This window comes from Nuphar pumila, chromosome 3 (assembly GCF_984573655.1).
Source record: "Nuphar pumila chromosome 3, dmNupPumi1.hap1.1, whole genome shotgun sequence".
In the NCBI taxonomy this organism is placed as follows: Eukaryota; Viridiplantae; Streptophyta; class Magnoliopsida; order Nymphaeales; family Nymphaeaceae; genus Nuphar; species Nuphar pumila.
Window position 1 is genome coordinate 99,958,842 of NC_143251.1, and position 18,976 is coordinate 99,977,817.

Sequence of the window (18,976 nt, forward strand, 5' to 3'; positions counted from 1 at the left end):
GTTTGGACTTCACCTTGCAAACTGCCCACCATTCATTTCTATCTGACTTTTTTATACTTGGATATGAAGTATAATAAACTTGTTGAGCTTGCGAGGCTAATATGAATGGTTCATATGTCCCAAACCTGGATTTATGATTCACCTCCACAATGCCTGAAGCTTTGTCGAGTCTTGTTGCAGTTGGATCAAACCAATGACACTTGAATAAAGTTACCCTGTTATTTATGCCTAAGTAAGTCAACTTCATTATTTCCGCTATAACACCGTAGTAATCATGTTCATTTTGACCGTAGCTGCTACCCTTGACACACACGCCACTATTTATCGTTGATTTGTTTATACCGTAATCTTTTGTATGGAATCGATAACCATTTACGATATACCCGTTGTAGCATTGCACAACTTTGGTCGGACCATTTTCTAAATCACATATTCCTTGATCTTTAACATCACCATGGCGGACCTACGCACAGACATAAACAATGATTGTGATCACGATCAATTAAGTTACTTAGTGTTGTTTATAAGTACAAAATTTATGTTAGCTTCTTTACCAACTGTTTCAACCACTCCACAAACTTAGTTTCACATTCTTTTTGTACTTCTGCATCAGTGAGATGTGAAACTTCTCTTTGCAACTCCAGATCAAATCGTCTGCAAACCACAAATACTTATATTACCGAGCCATGTATCCACATATAGAACATAAAAGGATTTATAATTGTGTTGTATCTGCATATACTTACTCGATGTATGGGTCGATCATTGAGCAATTAAAAAGAATATAGATGTGTGATGTGTCTTGCTCTCGATCTGTCAATAGCCTTGATCGGCAACTACCAAATGCATGCCCAAGTGGTTGAAATATCGACAGCTTGTCAGCTACAGTTACTTGTTCTCCATCATCGTTATGGGGCGAGCATGTGTAACGTGTTGGAATATGAGGTTCGAAGTACATAGATGAGAAATTTGAGATCTCTTCTAAAGTGTACGCCTCACAAATAGAGCCTTCTAATCTTGCTTTATTACAAAACTTTTTTTTTAGGTCGAACATGCATCTGACAAGAATATACATTTCAAATTTTAAATATCTGTCATTAAAGAAACAAATATAAAAAAATATATACCTTTTAAATGGGTATGATGTCTTCTTTTAAATCGTTGTAATTTTGAAAAGATTTTTATATGAAAAACATGTGAAAACCAGACATCAAATAATAAAAACCGGTTCTCACTAGTGGATGAGACCGGGTCAAACTCAGGGAACGGGAATATTTCGTATTCAAATACACAATTCTAAACTAATCTTTATTGCCGAATTATTGAAATGTAAAATTGTTTAAGAAAAGTAAAACAACTAACTATTACAACAAATGAATACCCTTCGCAGAGGGCGTAAAGTGCAATATTTACAAACCCAATTAAATTCCTAATTCTAAACTAAAAAGTAAAAAGAAGCTTTATTCTTCGTACTTCGTGTCATGTAATCGCTTCCGCTCCACTCCTGTGCTATCCTACACAATTCAAATGACACGAGCAGTACCAGAGCTAGAACATGAAAGAAATGATAAAAGACATCTAAATGACTAATTACAATTGAAAAACTAATTCTAATTAAATCTACTAAACAATTAACTAATTAGAAAACAATTAACTAACTATTTACTGGACTACTAACTAATGCTTTCTTAACAAAACAAGGAATGAGCTATTGAAGAACACAAGAAAATGAACGATTTAAAAACAATAGGAATTTAATTGAAAAAAAACAAGGAATGCTAACATCTATCAGTTACTTACTAAACTAGTAAAACTAATTATTAAAAAAAAACAACAAAACAGGAAATTCAAAATGTAAAGAAACAAGATTTGACAAAAAAAAAACAAAATAGGAAAAACAGGAAATGAATAAAAATTGGAAAATGAAATGAAATAAGAAAAACATAAAATGAATATAACAACTAACTAGATGAATGTTAGGAATTCAAGAAAATCAAATACTGAGGAAACATGCAATCGGCAGGTGAGAAAATAAGAATCCAGCATAAAAGAAAGAATGAACAAACAGGACAATATAGGATATTAACAAACAGGAATTCTGCAAAACAAGAAATGAATAATCATGAACAAATGAAAAACCAGGAAAGTTGAATGAAAAACAGAAAATACAGTAAAGTACACAATCAAGAAAACAACGATTAATCAACATTTGAAATCAAACAAAACAAGAATTTCAATGAGTAACAGGAAAATCAAAGGATATCAAGATGTAACAAAAATTACAGGAAATGGAAACAAATGAAAGAGGTAATACAGTATAGCAGACTAATTCAATGAAATGAACAAAATAAAAGAAACTAAACAAGCAGGAAATCGATAATATGAACTCAAACAGAAACAATTTGAACGATCAGAGTAAAATTTTCACGATTATAGAAATGAAAATGAAGATATGAAAAATCGGGAATGCTGAAATCAATGTTTGATTATATTTATTTGTTTATATTTTTTTTTTTCTTTTTTTTTTCTTCGTTTTACAGAAATAGCAGCAATCAAGAAAAGAATCCGAAGAAGAAGTAGAAGAAGCTGAGGAAGAAGAAGAAGAAGAATCCGAAGAAGAAGAAGAAGATATTGGAAGAAGAAGAGGAAGAAGAAGAACCAGATCGGAAGAAGAAGAGGAAGAAGAAGAAGAAGATGAAGAAGAAGAAGAAATCGGAAGAAGAAGAGGAAGAAGAAGAAGAAGAAGAAATTGACTTACCGTGAAATGGAGGGAATCGGGGGTTGGCGGCCTCCACCACCAGCCGTCACCGGACTGAAGCTCCACCACCACCGGCTGCTGGAGTATAGACAGATAAAGAGGGAGAAGGGGAAGGTAGGAAAGAAAGTAGCCACCGGCGATGAGAGGAAGGTGAGAAGAGAGGGAAGAGAGGGAAAGAGGGGAAATAAGGAAAGTTTGGGCTTGAATGGAAGAGGCGCCGGTTAAACCGGTTTGTGTTTATTTTTTCAATTTTCAAAAATCAAAAACTATGTACCAGTTTATTATAAAGTTTTCAAAAATTTAAAAACAAAACTTATTTATGAAGAAACTCAAAAACTATTCTAACTATTTATATTTATATTTAATTTTTTCTTTTCTAAAAAACAAACACTTAAAATGAATATAAAACTATTTTTCTCCATTTTTTTTTATTTTTTTTATTTTTATTTTTATTGAAAACTAAAACTAAAATACTATGTTAATATCAAACATTAAAATCTGTACTAAAATATACAAATAAAGCTATTTTTCATATATTTTCTATTTTGAAATCATTTTAGCTCATTTAACGAAAACTAGCATAAACTTGGGTTTTTAAAACATTTTTTCATAAAATCATGCATATTTTAATGTTAAATCACCTTGAAATATATGCATGATCAAATACCCCCATGCTTATGTTTTGCTAGTCCTCGAGCAAACTAGAAAAATGCAAGAAATCAAACTATCACCTAACTCACTTTCGTAGGAATCACGGTTGCATTTAGCTCATGCAACAAGCCCTTTCAACCCCTGGGTTACCCCAGTGGACAAGTAAGGTCTCGTGAGGGTTTGCAGTGATGCTACTCACAAACATCTCTGTCATGTATGCATAATATTACACATCCTCACAATCAGTAGGTAATCAAAGACTTTGTTTTCACAAATATTTCCTATTATTCTAAAATTGAAATATAATTAGAGTCTTTTATGTACCACCACAGAAAAAGAATTTCTTTCACTTTTCGAAATATCACAATTATTTATGTTTTATTCTTAGAAAATCCAATAAAAACATATTATTATTTACTTATCCTCACTCATATGTTTTCTGCACAGGTTTTCTCAATCACACTTCTAAGCACTGAACTTTTCTTTCTTTTTAAGTTCTTTTCTCTCTTTTTTTCTTTTCACGCTTTTTCTTTTTACGCACTTATTCTTCTCTCATAGCTTGCGTGTGGTCTGCTTTTATGCCTTGTGCAATGTCAATATCTTCTATACTTTTTCAATGCATACCAAAAGATATCAACTAAGACATAGAAGTGACTTCCTTCATTCACCTTTATAACGTGAGAGTCAAACATTTCAACTTGTATCTGTTCTCAGTTACTTAGGATCACGAAGTTTTCCACTCTCCTTTTCGAAATGGAATTAAAAGTTTCAACTTACATCTAAGTTCCATCTACTAAGGATTGTGGAATTATCCAAACAACCTAACACATGCTTCTTCTTTTGAGCTCATTTTTTACGCTTTTGTTCATTTGCTTAGTTTTTCAAAAATAGAACTGTGCATATTCATATTTATGATTCAAAATAAATTCTAACATGTATCTATCATCATTTCTTTGAAATCCGCATAAACAACCATAATTTTTAGATCTATGTCAAAAAAAAATTTCGTGGGGCTTAAAAATCCTCTAAAAACATCAGATTTGAAATAACATTCATATAAGTTCAAACTCTTTCTTTAAAAATCTACTTTTCATGAGAGATGTGTAAACATGTGCAAGAACGTAAACAGAAATATCAACCCCATGCTTGGATGACACTGTCCCAGTGGCACTTGATCATGCATATATTTTAGGGATATTTCATATAAAAATATGCATGATTTCATGAGAAAATGTTTCAAAAACCCAATTTTATGATAGTTTTCGAGTAAATGTGCTAAAATGATTTAAAAATAGAAAATGCATGAAAAATAGTTTTATTTTACATTTTTATGCATATTTTAGTTTTTGTTATAGTCATAGTAGTTTTAGTTTTCAATAAAAATAATAATAAAAATAAAAATAAAAATAAAAATAAAATAAAAATTAGAGTTAAAAAGAGAGTTAGATATATTTTGAAATAAGGTTAGTGTAAATAAATTTTTTTAGAGTAATTAGTTAGTTTGAAGTTTTTAGTAAATAGTTTGTTTTTTTTTAAATACTCTTTTAAATAGTTTGTTTTTTTTAACAAACCATTGCACGGTTTGTGTTTTGTTTGAAAATTGAAAAAAAAAACTAAAAAATTTATATATAATAACAAACCGGTTTTACACGGTTTGATTTCTTTGAAAAAACCGAAAAAAAATAACAATAAAACCGGCTTGAACCGGTTTGTATTTTTTCAAACCGGTTCCAACCGGTTTGGGGTTTTTAAAACCCACGAAAATAAATTTTTTCAATGTCTTCATTCATTCACGCCAAAGCTTCCCCGTTTCCCCTCTTTTCCCTCCACCATTTCTTACCTCCTTCTTCTCCTTCTCCCTACTTCTCTCTTCTCTTTCCGGTGGAGGTGGCTACTCAATCCGGCGATGGTGTGGATGGTGGAGGCCATTCTTTTCTAACCCTTCCAGGTGTGATTCACGGTAAGTCAATCTGATTTCTTTTCTTCTTCCTCTTCTTCTTCTTCTTCCTCCGATTCTTCTTCTTCTTCTTTTTTTTTCTTCTTCTTTATTTCTTCTTCATCCGATTCCTACTTCTTCTTCTCTTCTTCTTTTACTTCTTCTCCTAATCTGCATCATCTTCTTCTTATACTTCTTTCTCTTATTTTTCTTCCGATTCTTCATTTTTCTTGTTTTTTTTTTCTTTTTAATTGAATTCTGTTTTTGATTTCTGTGTGAAACGAAAAGAAAAAAATACAGATCGCATGTTTTTTTTATCTTTTTCTTTTTGATTTTCTTGTTTTAGATTCAATTTAGATTACATGTACCGATCGATTAAGTTCCATACATCAGTCACTTAATCTCCAATTATTACTGAGATCAGTCTGTTTTTTTTATTGAATTCATCTTATTCTTTGGTTTAATCCAATGTTTGAGATAATCAGATTTTTGATTTCAGTTACATTACGGCTGAGTGTTGGTCGATCATCTGGATCGATAAAAAGGACTTCCGATTTCTGATAAAATTTTCTGTTGTGCTGGTGAATGATCTAAATACTGGATTTCAAATAAGGGTGCTCTGTCATTGTTATCGAAAGAAAGTGAGAACTAATGGATACTGCTGTGAATCACTATTATAAAATCTGAAGGTTGTGATAACTGAAGTTGAGTTTGAATTCATTAGAATTTTTGCAAATTCTGGAAGGTCACCACAGAAACTGTTGATCGTATTGTTACACAGTTATATGTAAATCTTGTGAGTGAAATGCAGAACCAAGATCTGATTTACATTCAAATCTGAGTTAGTTAATTGATTCGGTTATTGATTTCTACTTGATAATTGATTCGGTTAACTACTCTGAGATAATCACCAGAGTTATCAGGCTGTAAATGTTTTTCAGTCAAGCTTCACTATTGCCAATGAATGTGTGGATTTGCTGAAATTTAATGTTTGTGTTTACTGAATTGGAATTGACCTGACACAATTTTCTGTTGAACTTCACTACAATAATGTGTTAAATTTCAGTAAAAAAATGATCAATGATTTTCACTGAATTGTTTCTGTGCTGAAATTCATGGCAGTTCTCTTTTAACCTTCACTGTTGGAATTATATTGATCTTTAATTGTTAGTTGGATTTCTATAGAGTGTTGCAGTTATTAAGATTCACTGAGATTTATGTGTGTTTTTACTAAGTGTCTCCCTGATTTTTACGAAGTGTGTTGATAATAATGATTAGGCTAGCTGTTAGTTGTAATTAGATTACTTAGTTAATAAGCAGTTAATAGTACTTAGTTAAGAAAATATTGTTAGTTTTTTATTAGTCTTAAAATTTCTTAATGAATTGTCATTTCAGTATTAACATTTAGTTAGTTAATTTTTGTTTTTCTTTCGTGTACTGCTCGTGTTCATTGAATTTGTGCAGGATAGCACAGGAGTGGAGCGGAAGCAATTACGTAACATGAAGTGCAAGAATAGAAGAATTTTTACTTTTTAGTTTAGAATTAGGAATTTTAATTGGGTTTGTAAATATTTCACTTTACGCCCTCTGCGAAGGGTATTCATTTGTTGTAATAGTTAGTTGTTTTTTTTAATTTTCTGAACATTTTACATTTCAATAATTCGGCAATAAAGATTAGTTTAGACTTGTGTGTTTGAATACAACATATTCCCGTTCCCTGAGTTCGACCCGGTCTCATCCACTAGTGAGAACCGGTTTTTATTATTTGATGTCTGGTTTTCACATGTTTTACATATAAAAAAATCTTTTCAAAATTACAACGATTGCAAAAAGACATCAGTACTCCCCCATGCTTATATGAAACTAAGTGAATGCACATGAGAGGAAATAAATGAGGGAAAAGAGTAGAATAACCTGACATGAATTAAAAATACACGTTCTATGAATGTAATGAATGTAATGTATACATGACAAAACATAAAACTCATGAATGAAACAAAAAGAACATGAAAAACTCATGAAAAAGTAAAAACAAAATAAAATCTATAAATTCTAAGCAAATCTAATAATATACAAGATATGGGTTGCCTCCTATAAAGCGCTAAGTTTCACGTCCCCAGCCAGATGGATCCCTAGAAAAATCCTTCATCGTCCATGAGATCAATGGACATGAAGTCAGGCTCAATGAGGCTCTATAAAGAAAAGAGTGTCATCTGTGACACTACGCACTGTGTTTCCATCCCGTCTACCTCTAACTGTACGATCATAACTCTCTCGACGTGAAGAACAGAGATTAGTCTCATCTGAGAGACTGGTCAAAAATCGATCCTTTTGTCCTTACGTTGAAACCCTTGTTCTGACCAATTGTGATGGTAAGTTTCCAAGCTCTCTCTCTCTCGCTCGCTCATAGACACACATGCACATTTATGTACATATATTATTTTCTTTTATAAAGGCATATTTGCTTCGCAAAGGCTTGGGAGGAGGAATGAAAGGATTTTCATATAAAGAGTAGTAGATGGTGGAAAAAACTCAAGCCCATTCCCACCATGATAACTTGTTGTAGGTATCTTGAATTCTGAATTTGCTTTGATCTATGATAAAAAAATATATCGGTAACCGTACAATGTGATTCTTAATGAGTGTTTGTGGTGGTACGTAGGGGACGGATCAGGTCGATAGGCATGAGACCAGAGCCCACCCGAAATCTCTCTGGGTGGAGGGGCTACTACTTCGTGTTATGGACCTGTCCAGCTTTGTAATTTTTTCTTTTTGTATCGGTTAGGGTTTTATTCTCTTAATCATTTTTATAGCTGTCTCTTTTTGAAAGTTGGGTATGAGAATTTCAGGTGTATTAGAGATTAATGTTTTGAGAGATTTGTACATGTATTTCTTCACATTTATTAGTAGATTTCTTGCTCTTCCTTCACCTGAGTGTGAAAACACACAAATCTTGTCTTTTTATTATTTTTATTCTTTTTATTTTTTATCTTGTGTTTGTTTCATTTTCGTTATGGTTTGCATAACATAACATTCATGGTTTACAAGGCCAGGGTAGGTTCCCTAATAATTAGGTTGTCAAAGAAGAATGCGTATAATGGTCATTTTAATAGATAAATAGATAACTAAATCGGATGTTGGTTGCTTAATTTGAAGAAAAAATTTAATAGATAAATAGATAACTAAACCGGATGTTGGTTGCTTAATTTGAAGAAAAAAATGGGTGGAAGTTGAAAAACCCTAAACATTTTGTATGCATGATTTATATAAAAAAAAGTTTGTTGGGTATTTGAATTTTTTTTCAAGTGTCTAAAATTGATTATGTAAATTCATCGAAAATGTGTTGACACTCACGTGGGTTGGCTGAGTGGCAACGGTAAAAGCTTAGGTGTCGATGACCTAATTTTAGGGGAGAGCAAATCAAATATGTCAAATCACTTTAAGAAAATGATTTGACATCTAAACCGTCCATTGCTTCATCACAGAGGTCCTTGTGTATATTATGGATGGTGAGGATGCCAAATCACTTTTCTAAAAGTGATTTGGCAGATCACTTGATCTGCTATTCTTCTTGGAAAGGGTTCCTCATCATCAAAATAAATAAATAAATAAAATATTTTTATAAAGCAATATAAACAAAGGGTCAACTCCTAACAATCAACCATGAACAAATCTATGTGATCGTGTTGAATAAAAACAACTGGCCTTCCTTGCACAGTGCCTACCACTACACCGAGCCTTTAAAGAGTTTTTTATATGTTTTCAAATTTGACCATATATATATATATATCTGTGTGTGTGTGTGTGTGTTTTACTTGCTTGATTTTTATAAGAATGTATTCTTTGTTTGTCTGACATGTGGATAGGTTTTTATAATGTTTGAAAATCGATGGTCTAATTTTTTCATAAATATTCAAGCTTAAAATTTTATATTTTTCATTTAAAAAACATGGTCTAAGTATTGCTTTCTAGCAAATAAACCATAGAGAAAGTATACGCATGGTCAGATTTGTGTAAAAACATGTCAAGAAAACTTTGTTCTCCCAAAATAGGCAATAGGAGTAACGTTGATGAATTCTGACCGTTGCCGATCAGCGGCATTCTTTTCGAAAAAACACTCTTTAGCAGCTTTTGCAACCCCTTAAAGGCATTTTCTTGACACGCTTGTGCCCTTGATCGTGCACACTTCTAATGGGAAGGGCATCCGACATTACGCCCTTATATATACACACGAAAACTCGTAGGTGCATGATCACTTTCGAACATAACCAAAATGAACTCATGTGAAAACTTCATCGTGCGTGTGATGAATGATCTGCACGTGGTTTCGCTAAAGAAGACCTTTAGTGGCGACTTTTTTCGTCGCTAAAGGTATTGAACCTTTAACAGCGGCTTTTGACCACTAAAGCTCTTGTTTGGTGGAAACAAGCGCAAAGCGTCCATCATGTGCGTGATGGATGCTCCGCGTGAGTTCATTTTGTCATGTTCAAAAGTGATCATGCACCATATATATATATATATATATATATATATATATATAAGTGGTGTGTTTGTGTGTTCAATCCTATAGCCTCAAACTCTCATATTTTTTCTTAATCCTTGATGCAGGTTACTGCTTATGGCACTTGGCAGCCTTCTCGAAGATAGTTGGGATCAGATAGAAGCGAATTCATCATCGACGCATTACCTCAAGTTTATACGATCAGCGGCAAGTTGTTTTAGATCTGTGTGTGTGTCTCTTCTATTGCAATTGTAATAATTCTGATTGGTGAGGAATCCATCATCCCTATTAAAAATATTTCAATAATCTCAATAGGTGGCAATGCCCTTTCACATGCTGGGTGGGCAATGGGATGGTGGCCGAGCGTGCCAAGGTTTTAGGCCTTGACTCATTAGTTATAAGGCTGAACTATGGGCCGAGTTCGGGTCAGCTCACGGGCTACCGCGCTGATCCAATGAGCCTGAGCTACCTAATTAATTTTTTAATAGCTGGCTGCATAGAAACTTGATAATTAATATTATTTACCTAATTAGTTGTATTGATTATATAAAAAAATAGAAAGATATATATATATATATATATATATATGATAATGTGAGTATATTAATCTTTTATTTAATTCATTATTTTGGTATTATAAGAATTTATTTATGAACTTCATTTGAAAATAACCTACAAATGGTGTTTGGGCTGGGCTGGACCGACCCGTTGAGTTTTTTTTTTGAGTTTTACTCAGAGAAACTGCTCTAGGCACAGAAATCGAGTCACGCTGGCTCAACCTACCGTACTTACTCTCTGGCCATGTCAGCGTAAAACCCCAAGGGCTTCCCGCTCGACCCCAAGTTGTCGCCAAGCTTTGGCTAATGTAGGGGGGACGCCCATAGGATTCGAACCTAGACCGCTCGTCAAATGGTCTAGGCCCATCCCACTATGGCAAACCCCTTGGGTCCGATGCATTGAACATTGGTCCATTGAAATGGGTTAATGGGCCAGGTCATAGGCTGCTCTTCAAACTCGTGCCCATTAATAACTGGGTCAAAACTCAGCCCATTAATAAATGGGTCGAGCTATCTTCAAGCCATTTCAACGAACGGGTTCTGCATGTCCACCGCATCCAACGTTTGTTAAAATCCCTGTTCTCAACGGAATTTCCGTTCGAATCCTGCTGGAAACAGTGCATCAAAGAATCCTTAATGTCACTATGTTCGAGCGTGTCCATGTGACATGGCTTTGCAGTTGCAGAGGCTTGGCAAGCTGAAAGTCCACAACACATGTTTAAGGTCAGTGTTACAAGTGAACTTTTGAAGCATGTGGCTTACATTTTGTTAACTAACGAATTTTCTCTTTCCGTGTAATTTTGTGTCAAATAAATAAACTAATTCATCCTTCTCAGGTTTTATAAAAGACAAAACAAACATCTTATGCGTGTTAACCCTCAGTTAAGGCCAGCATAAAAATATATTAGAGAGAGAGAGAGAGAGAGAATTTGTGTGATGATTAGAAGGCATGATTATACATAAGATGCATAGTGATCAAGGTGAAAAAGATCAGGTGCAATATGATTGCACAAATATTTGTGCATTAAGCACCTGCTCACCCTCCATCTCGGGGATAGGGCCTGTCAGGTGTGGGACCCAATACCTGATGGAGGGTGATGGCTGCTTAATGCAATCATATTCTACTCGATCCGGGCGGGTGCAATCACATTTTACACTTTAGTGTGTTGTTGCACCTGATGTGTTGCTGTGTACTACGGGCAGGCCCTATCCTAAAGATGAATTACTGTCAAGTACAGCGGAATACTCAAAGTGTGAAATGTGAATGCACCTTATTTGTCATGATGGGGTTTCACCATCTTACTAACGGAAGTACTACCCTAATCATAGAGTTGTCTCTCCATTCTGCCTTTTTTTTTTTAAATTCTATCTAACAATGAGAACATATCAAAAATGTTGTCAGATCTAAGTTGATTCGTATCAAACAAATTTGAGCTCAAAGTGTAATTGACAGACTTGACTTGCATCCAATCCAACTTTTTCTCTTTTATGTTTCATTTATATATATTTTGTTCAATGTTCATTACCCATCATCTATTTTGTACTTGATTCTTCCAATTTGGAGTAAGATTTATTGGTTGGAGTTTCATGCAAAATTCAATGCAAAACACAGAAAACATACTTGTAGTTGTCATAGAGTGCATTCTCTTCAGCCGATCAACGCTCATGATGAGCCCAAACCTTAGATCGACCATGAGTAGGACTCCTTATGTGGTATTTGGGGTAAGCTAATTGCTATGAATCTCTCATAATTTTCATGGCAGCCTACCCTTTATATAATGGGAGAAATAGGCAGTTACGTGAATGCAGTTTCTTCACTCACATAACTCCCACCCACTAATCCCATTATATGGTCCATTAATGTGGCCCACTAATAGTGTCAAACAGGGTCACCTTGTGGGTTGGATCCAAACCCATTATGTCCAACATTATTTCCTAAAATGAAAATAGCTAAAAGTTTGTTCCAATGTGGGACAAGTACTTGTTCTGCTGATTTTTAGATGGGAACCCTATATGACACAAGATGAACTTTTGTTCGGTGAGTGTGTGCATGCTTGCATTTGTGGGGTGTTAGGTATGGGGAATGTAGTATTGAATTCAGGAAGGATCATGCTAGATCCGAATCCCAATCCGAAATGTGTAGGTCCAAACCATATTCAATGAGGTAAGGTTGAAACCAAACTTATGTTGTAATACTGGAGCAGGTAAAAAACGTAGAATAAGATCCAAGGGGTTCGGCATAGTGGGATGGGGCTTAGACCGTTTGATGGGTTGTCTACATTCAAATCCCATGGGCATCACTCCACTGCATAAGCCAAAGGTTGGTGACTCCCTGGGTCAAGGGGTAAGCCCTCAGAGTTTTACGCTGACATGGATAAAGACCGTAAGTACGACATGCTGAGCCAACAGCTAGGTCTCTGCACCAGGGGCAGTTTCTCCATGTAACAAAAAGCATAAAAAAAGCAAAGCTAGTTTCACATAAAAGATGCAAATGGACTAGATTTTGATATAAAATTGAATATAATAGACTTTGCAAAACACAATTGAATCAGGTTTTGATCCAAATCTGAATTTTATTTGACTTAAAGTATTGATGATCCACATCTGGTTTAAATTTGAAAAAATTTGATTAGATGTGAATACACACTCAGGTCTTCCTTCAAGGATCCAAATCTAGATGTGGATCCGTTTGCACCCTTATTTATCAACTGCTTATACAGCCTGTTTGGAATCTCGACGCTGGGATGGGCGTTTATGCATTTGGAGGTCCTGAGGTAAAATCTTGGTCAAACTAGCTTGTTGTTTGGAATCTCGGTGATAGGATGGTGTAAACACCTCAAATTTTCCAAAATTTAAAATTTACCCTTTTCTTTTTGCCCTTGGATCCACCTCCTTATCCATTCAAGAGGATAATTGGATCAATATTATTATTTTCATCTCAGATCCATTTTTCATACATAATATTTGAAATCCAATTTCACTTCTTGGATTTTGATCTAGATCCAAGATCCAATTCTATTTTCAGGCTTGATCGAAGATTCAAATTTCATTATAAGCCTGGATTTTCCATTTCAATTCATTCTATAAATCCATATTCAAGGTTCGATTACCATTTTGAACCAATTTCCTTCATTTTTACCTTTAATCGAGATCCAGATCCATTTTTTTTATTCAAAACCTCGAATCCAGGTCCTTTTTCAAAATTGAATTTCAAAACTAATCCACTTATTCCAAAAATAAATACAATATTCTCCTTCTTTCAAAAATTGATATTTCAAAGCTAAATCCACTTTTAAACTTTGATTTGGATTTCAAAAACCAAAATAGATCCAGATCTAGATTCAAAACCCGATTTTTATCCAATTTTCAAAACCAATCCTTGCATTTCAAAATTCAAATCCAATGTTTTGAGAAAAACTTTCAAAAATCAATCTGGATCCAATTTCTTTTCAATTTGGATTTCAAAAATCAAAATGGATCTTAAATCCAATTGAGATCCATTGTTTTTAATTTTCAAACCCCCTTTATTTTTTAACATTTTATTTCCCTTTTTACTTTTAAATCTTTGATTTTAGATTTTAAAAAGAAAAGGATTTTTTTTTATAAAGGGGGCACCACTTGGCATTTTCAAATTTCAAAAAAAGTTTTCCATTTCAAAAACCCCTTTTAGTTAAAAAAACCTTGTTTTTAAAGCTCATTTTAACCTCCTCTTTGTTTTTAAAAACCCACATATGTACACACTTGGAGGTGGTGCCATGTGTCAATGTTTTAGCAAAATACCCACTTTACCCATTGAAACTTTTTGGAAATGCCCATATGGGAGGGGTCAACCCCCCTTGTGTCCCCTTAAAATGCCATGTGACAAGAGCCTTTTAGAGGCCTTGCCACATTGGTCCTACCCTAACTGATTTTTAAAACTTTTAATGCCTAAACTACCCTCACCTTAGGCTATAAATAAAAGCCAAAAGGGAGGGGTCGATCATCTCGAATTCTCCTCTCTTCTCATATTTGATAATATTGGTTTTTTTTGGTGATTGGAGTAAAGAAGAAGGAGCTCTTTCCTTGGCCTTAAGGTGAACGCTCTTCCCTTTTTTCAACTAGTTTTTCCAATTTTTTTTTAATTTCTTTAAGTGTCGCTCCCCTCCTCTCTTCTTCTTTTAATTTCTTTCGAATTTCATAAGTAGCAATGTAGATCGACTTCATTTCTGTATTAATTTTGATTTCATATTTTTTGATCCATTCAATTTGCTATTTGATTCACGCAATTTCATTTTAGCCAATAGAATTATAAGATTTGATCTTCTATAGATCAAATCTCATATTCAATTGGTCAAATTAATCTTAATTTATGCTTCAACACTTTGATTATGTTTATGAATACATTTTATCTTAAATTTTTATCATCCATGCATTCATTCATGATTTAAAACATTAGATCTCACATTTTAGCATCCACAGATGTGTAAGTTGCTTTTATTCTGTTCAATTGCCTTTATATTGTATTTTCAATTTTGGTACATTTTAGATCTATCAATTCGTATGTAATTAGAGCTCATTTTGATCTAATTTTTTTACTATAACTTTATGCATATGTTTTTGAGATCTCTACCAAAAATCAGATCATTCTAAGGTCGTTTGACTCACTTTAAAAATTGCAATTTGGAACCTATTATTCTGCATTGTCAGGATTTTAGCAGAATCAGAACCGACTTACCAGAGTGATTTCTCCCTAACCAGAGATGATCTTTCTGATTCGTAAAAAGTGGTGTCTTCAAAATTGAATCTAGTTTATTCATGCCAATTTTTAACAATTTTCATGGTCATTTCATATCTAATTTTGGTTGAAAACTAGAACCCCATCATTCTGCATCGCTTGAGTTGCTGAGGTTTTGGTTCATTTTGTAAGAGTCATATCTTCCTAATGGGAGGTCAATTTTTTATTATATAAAAAGGGTTCTCTTTATTTATATGTCTAGTTCATCTCTGCCAATTTTTGAAAATTTTTATTGTTAATTTTTATTTTATTTTGATTAAATACTGAAACCTTATATTCTGATTTTGCATGAACAATTCTGTATGTATTTTGATTCTGACCCCATATTATAGTTGTTGCACTCATTCAGCAAATCTTCATTCGATTTGCGATATCTTTTAGCAAGAGAGTCTAGGACCGACCGACTATCAATGAATGCAACTTCAGACAAGTGGTGAATATGATCAGGCTTGACTTGGTTAAGCACCTTCTGCATCTGCACCTCTTGCTTAGTAAAAATTGGTGATCCTAAAGGTTGAGAAAATGGGGCTCTATATGATGATAATGCATGTTGTAGGTCAGACCCCTTTTTCTGAGGTATCATGGAGATCGACTCGTCAGTAGAAATGATATGGGGCTCATGAGTCGATTCCCGAGTGGAGTGACACGCCTTCCCATACTGAAGGGATGTAACAGATTTGACTTACTCATAATGTGAATCGGTGGGTTGCAAGTCAAATGACATGGAATCCTCTCCCGTGGATGTGACAACAAACTGACTATGAAGGTTCCCCTGACTTTGTCTACTCAATGTCTAAGCTAACTGTCCCATTTGAGTCTCTAGCTTGGCTATTGACTGCGTATGGGAACAAAGAGTGGCCTTGATATCAGAAAAGGCTTCTAACATCTTCTCTTGAAATGATGAACTTGGAATGGGCTCCTGAGGAGAAGGTAGACAATACTGGGGATGAACCTGTGGAAATATAGGATGCGAGTAACCTTGTGAAGGGTTACTGGGTCTATACTGTGTCTGGGAGGGCTGATGAGATGGGGAAATAAACTGGTTTCGCCAACCTGGGTTATATGAGGATGTAAATGAATCAGGCATGGGTTTAGCGAAACCTTGGGCAGCATTCACCTGCTCCTGAACGAATTCAAGATATAATGGCACTGTCGGACAATCCGCAACACAGTGTGCAGAGCTAGCACATAGCTCGCACACTCTTTCTACTGGATTTCTCAAGGAATTGGCTAGGAATTGATCTAATTTCCTAGTCAACTGGTCAACCTTGGTACGTAATTCTAACTCGGACCCAACTTCGGAAATCCCAACTTTCCTAGGACCACTAGACAGAGATGTAGTCCTATCGAGCCGTGAAGACAAGGTATGATGCATCGTGTTTTCACTTAAGGTCTCGAATAGAGACCACGCCTCGTCCTCACTCTTGAGCATAAAAGTGCCCCCACAAGGCGAATCAACCATTTGACGATGCTTCTCAGTAAGCTTGTCATAAAAATACTGCACCAACTGCCAACGAGGCACTTGGTGATGGGGACACTTGCGGAGAAGATCTTTCAATCTCTCCCAAGACTCATGAAATTGTTCTCCCTCAATTTGAGAAAAACTGGTTATAGCTTTACGAAACTGGTTCATCTTACCAATTGGGAAATATTTTTTTAAAAATTCTTTTTGCATTCCTTCCCAAGTAGTAATACGAACCGTCTCAAGAGATTTTAGCCAGTGCTTGGCTTTATCTTTGAGAGAGAACGGAAACAAAGTTAACCTCATAGCGTCGTCTCCAAAATTATTGATTCGCACAGTCGAGCAAATCTCAAGGAATTCGTCGAGATGACGATATGGGTCTTCATTGCTAAGGCCATAAAACGAAGGTAACATTTGAATCACACTGGCCTTAATCTCAAAATGGCTCGCTCCTACATCAGGTCTCGTGATGCAGGAGGTGGGAGTATATGTATTTGGCATGAAGTACTCCCTCAAAGGACGGATCAATTGATGATCGTCAGCCATTGCGTACACCTTGGAGTAGACCGGTGTAGCACACGTCCTAACTTTGGGTTTTCTACCTAACTAACGCACTAAGCGGCCAAACCACGCAAACCACAAAGCGAGTGAACTAAAAACAACAAAAACTAAACAAGCACCACGCAATTACACATAACAGAGATTATGCATAAGAAATATGAAATCTATGTGTACGGTACCAATCGTACACAGTCACCTCTAAGGGGTTCTTAGTAGGTGGGCTGTGCAGAAAAATAAGCTCGTCTCTAAGATATGCACATACGTGGTTCTAAACCTAAATGCAACACAAACACTAGGCAATAAAGTGAATACTAATATTACGCCGTTCCCCGGCAACGACGCCAAAAATTTGATGTCTTCTTTTAAATCGTTGTAATTTTGAAAAGATTTTTATATGAAAAACATGTGAAAACGAGACATCAAATAATAAAAACCGGTTCTCACTAGTGGATGAGACTGGGTCAGACTCAGAGAACGGGAATATTTCGTATTCAAATACACAATTCTAAACTAATCTTTATTGCCGAATTATTGAAATGTAAAATTGTTTAAGAAAAGTAAAACAACTAACTATTACAACAAATGAATACCCTTCACAGAGGGCGTAAAGTGCAATATTTACAAACCCAATTAAATTCCTAATTCTAAACTAAAAAGTAAAAAGAAGCTTTATTCTTTGTACTTCGTGTCAAGTAATCGCTTCCGCTCCACTCCTGTGCTATCCTGCACAATTCAAATGACACGAGCAGTACCAGAGCTAGAACATGAAAGAAATGATAAAAGACATCTAAATGACTAATTATAATTAAAAAACTAATTCTAATTAAATCTACTAAACAATTAACTAATTAGAAAACAATTAACTAACTATTTAACTGACTACTAACTAATGCTTTATTAACAAAACAAGGAATGAGCTATTGAAGAACACAAGAAAATGAACGATTTAAAACAATAGGAATTTAATTGAAAAAAAACAAGGAATGCTAACATCTATCAGTTACTTACTAAACTAGTCAAACTAATTATTAAAAAAAAACAACAAAACAGGAAATTCAAAATGTAAAGAAACAAGATTTGACTAAAAAAAACAAAACAGGAAAAACAGGAAATGAATAAAAATTGGAAAATGAAATGAAATAAGAAAAACAGAAAATGAATATAACAACTAACTAGATGATTGTTAGGAATTCAAGAAAATCAAATAATGAGGAAACATGCAATCGGCAGGTGAGAAAATAAGAATTTAGCATAAAAGAAAGAATGAACAAACAGGACAATATAGGATATTAACAAACAGGAATTCTGCAAAACAAGAAATGAATAATCATGAACAAATGAAAAACCAGGAAAGTTGAATGAAAAACAGAAAATACAATAAAGTACACAATCAAGAAAACAATGATTAATCAACATTTGAAATCAAACAAAACAAGAATTTCAATGAGTAACAGGAAAATCAAAGGATATCAAGATGTAACAAAAATTACAGGAAATGGAAACAAATGAAAGAGGTAATACAGTATAGCAGACTAATTCAATGAAATGAACAAAATAAAAGAAACTAAACAAGCAGGAAATCGATAATATGAACTCAAACAGAAACAATTTGAACGATCAGAGTAAAATTTTCACGATTATAGAAATGAAAATGAAGATATGAAAAATCGGGAATGCTGAAATCAATGTTTGATTATATTTATTTGTTTATATATATTTTTTTTCTTTTTTTTTCTTCGTTTTACAGAAATAGCAGCAATCAAGAAAAGAATCCGA

General features: G+C 34.1%; 1 non-coding gene across 1 annotated transcript; it reads left to right on the forward strand.

The window, feature by feature from the left end:
- The first annotated feature begins 16,697 nt into the window (after positions 1 to 16,697).
- On the forward strand, positions 16,698 to 16,803 carry LOC149843172 (small nucleolar RNA R71). The gene has a single exon (XR_016431199.1). It is a non-coding gene; the product is annotated as a small nucleolar RNA R71 (small nucleolar RNA).
- The last annotated feature ends 2,173 nt before the right edge of the window (positions 16,804 to 18,976 follow it).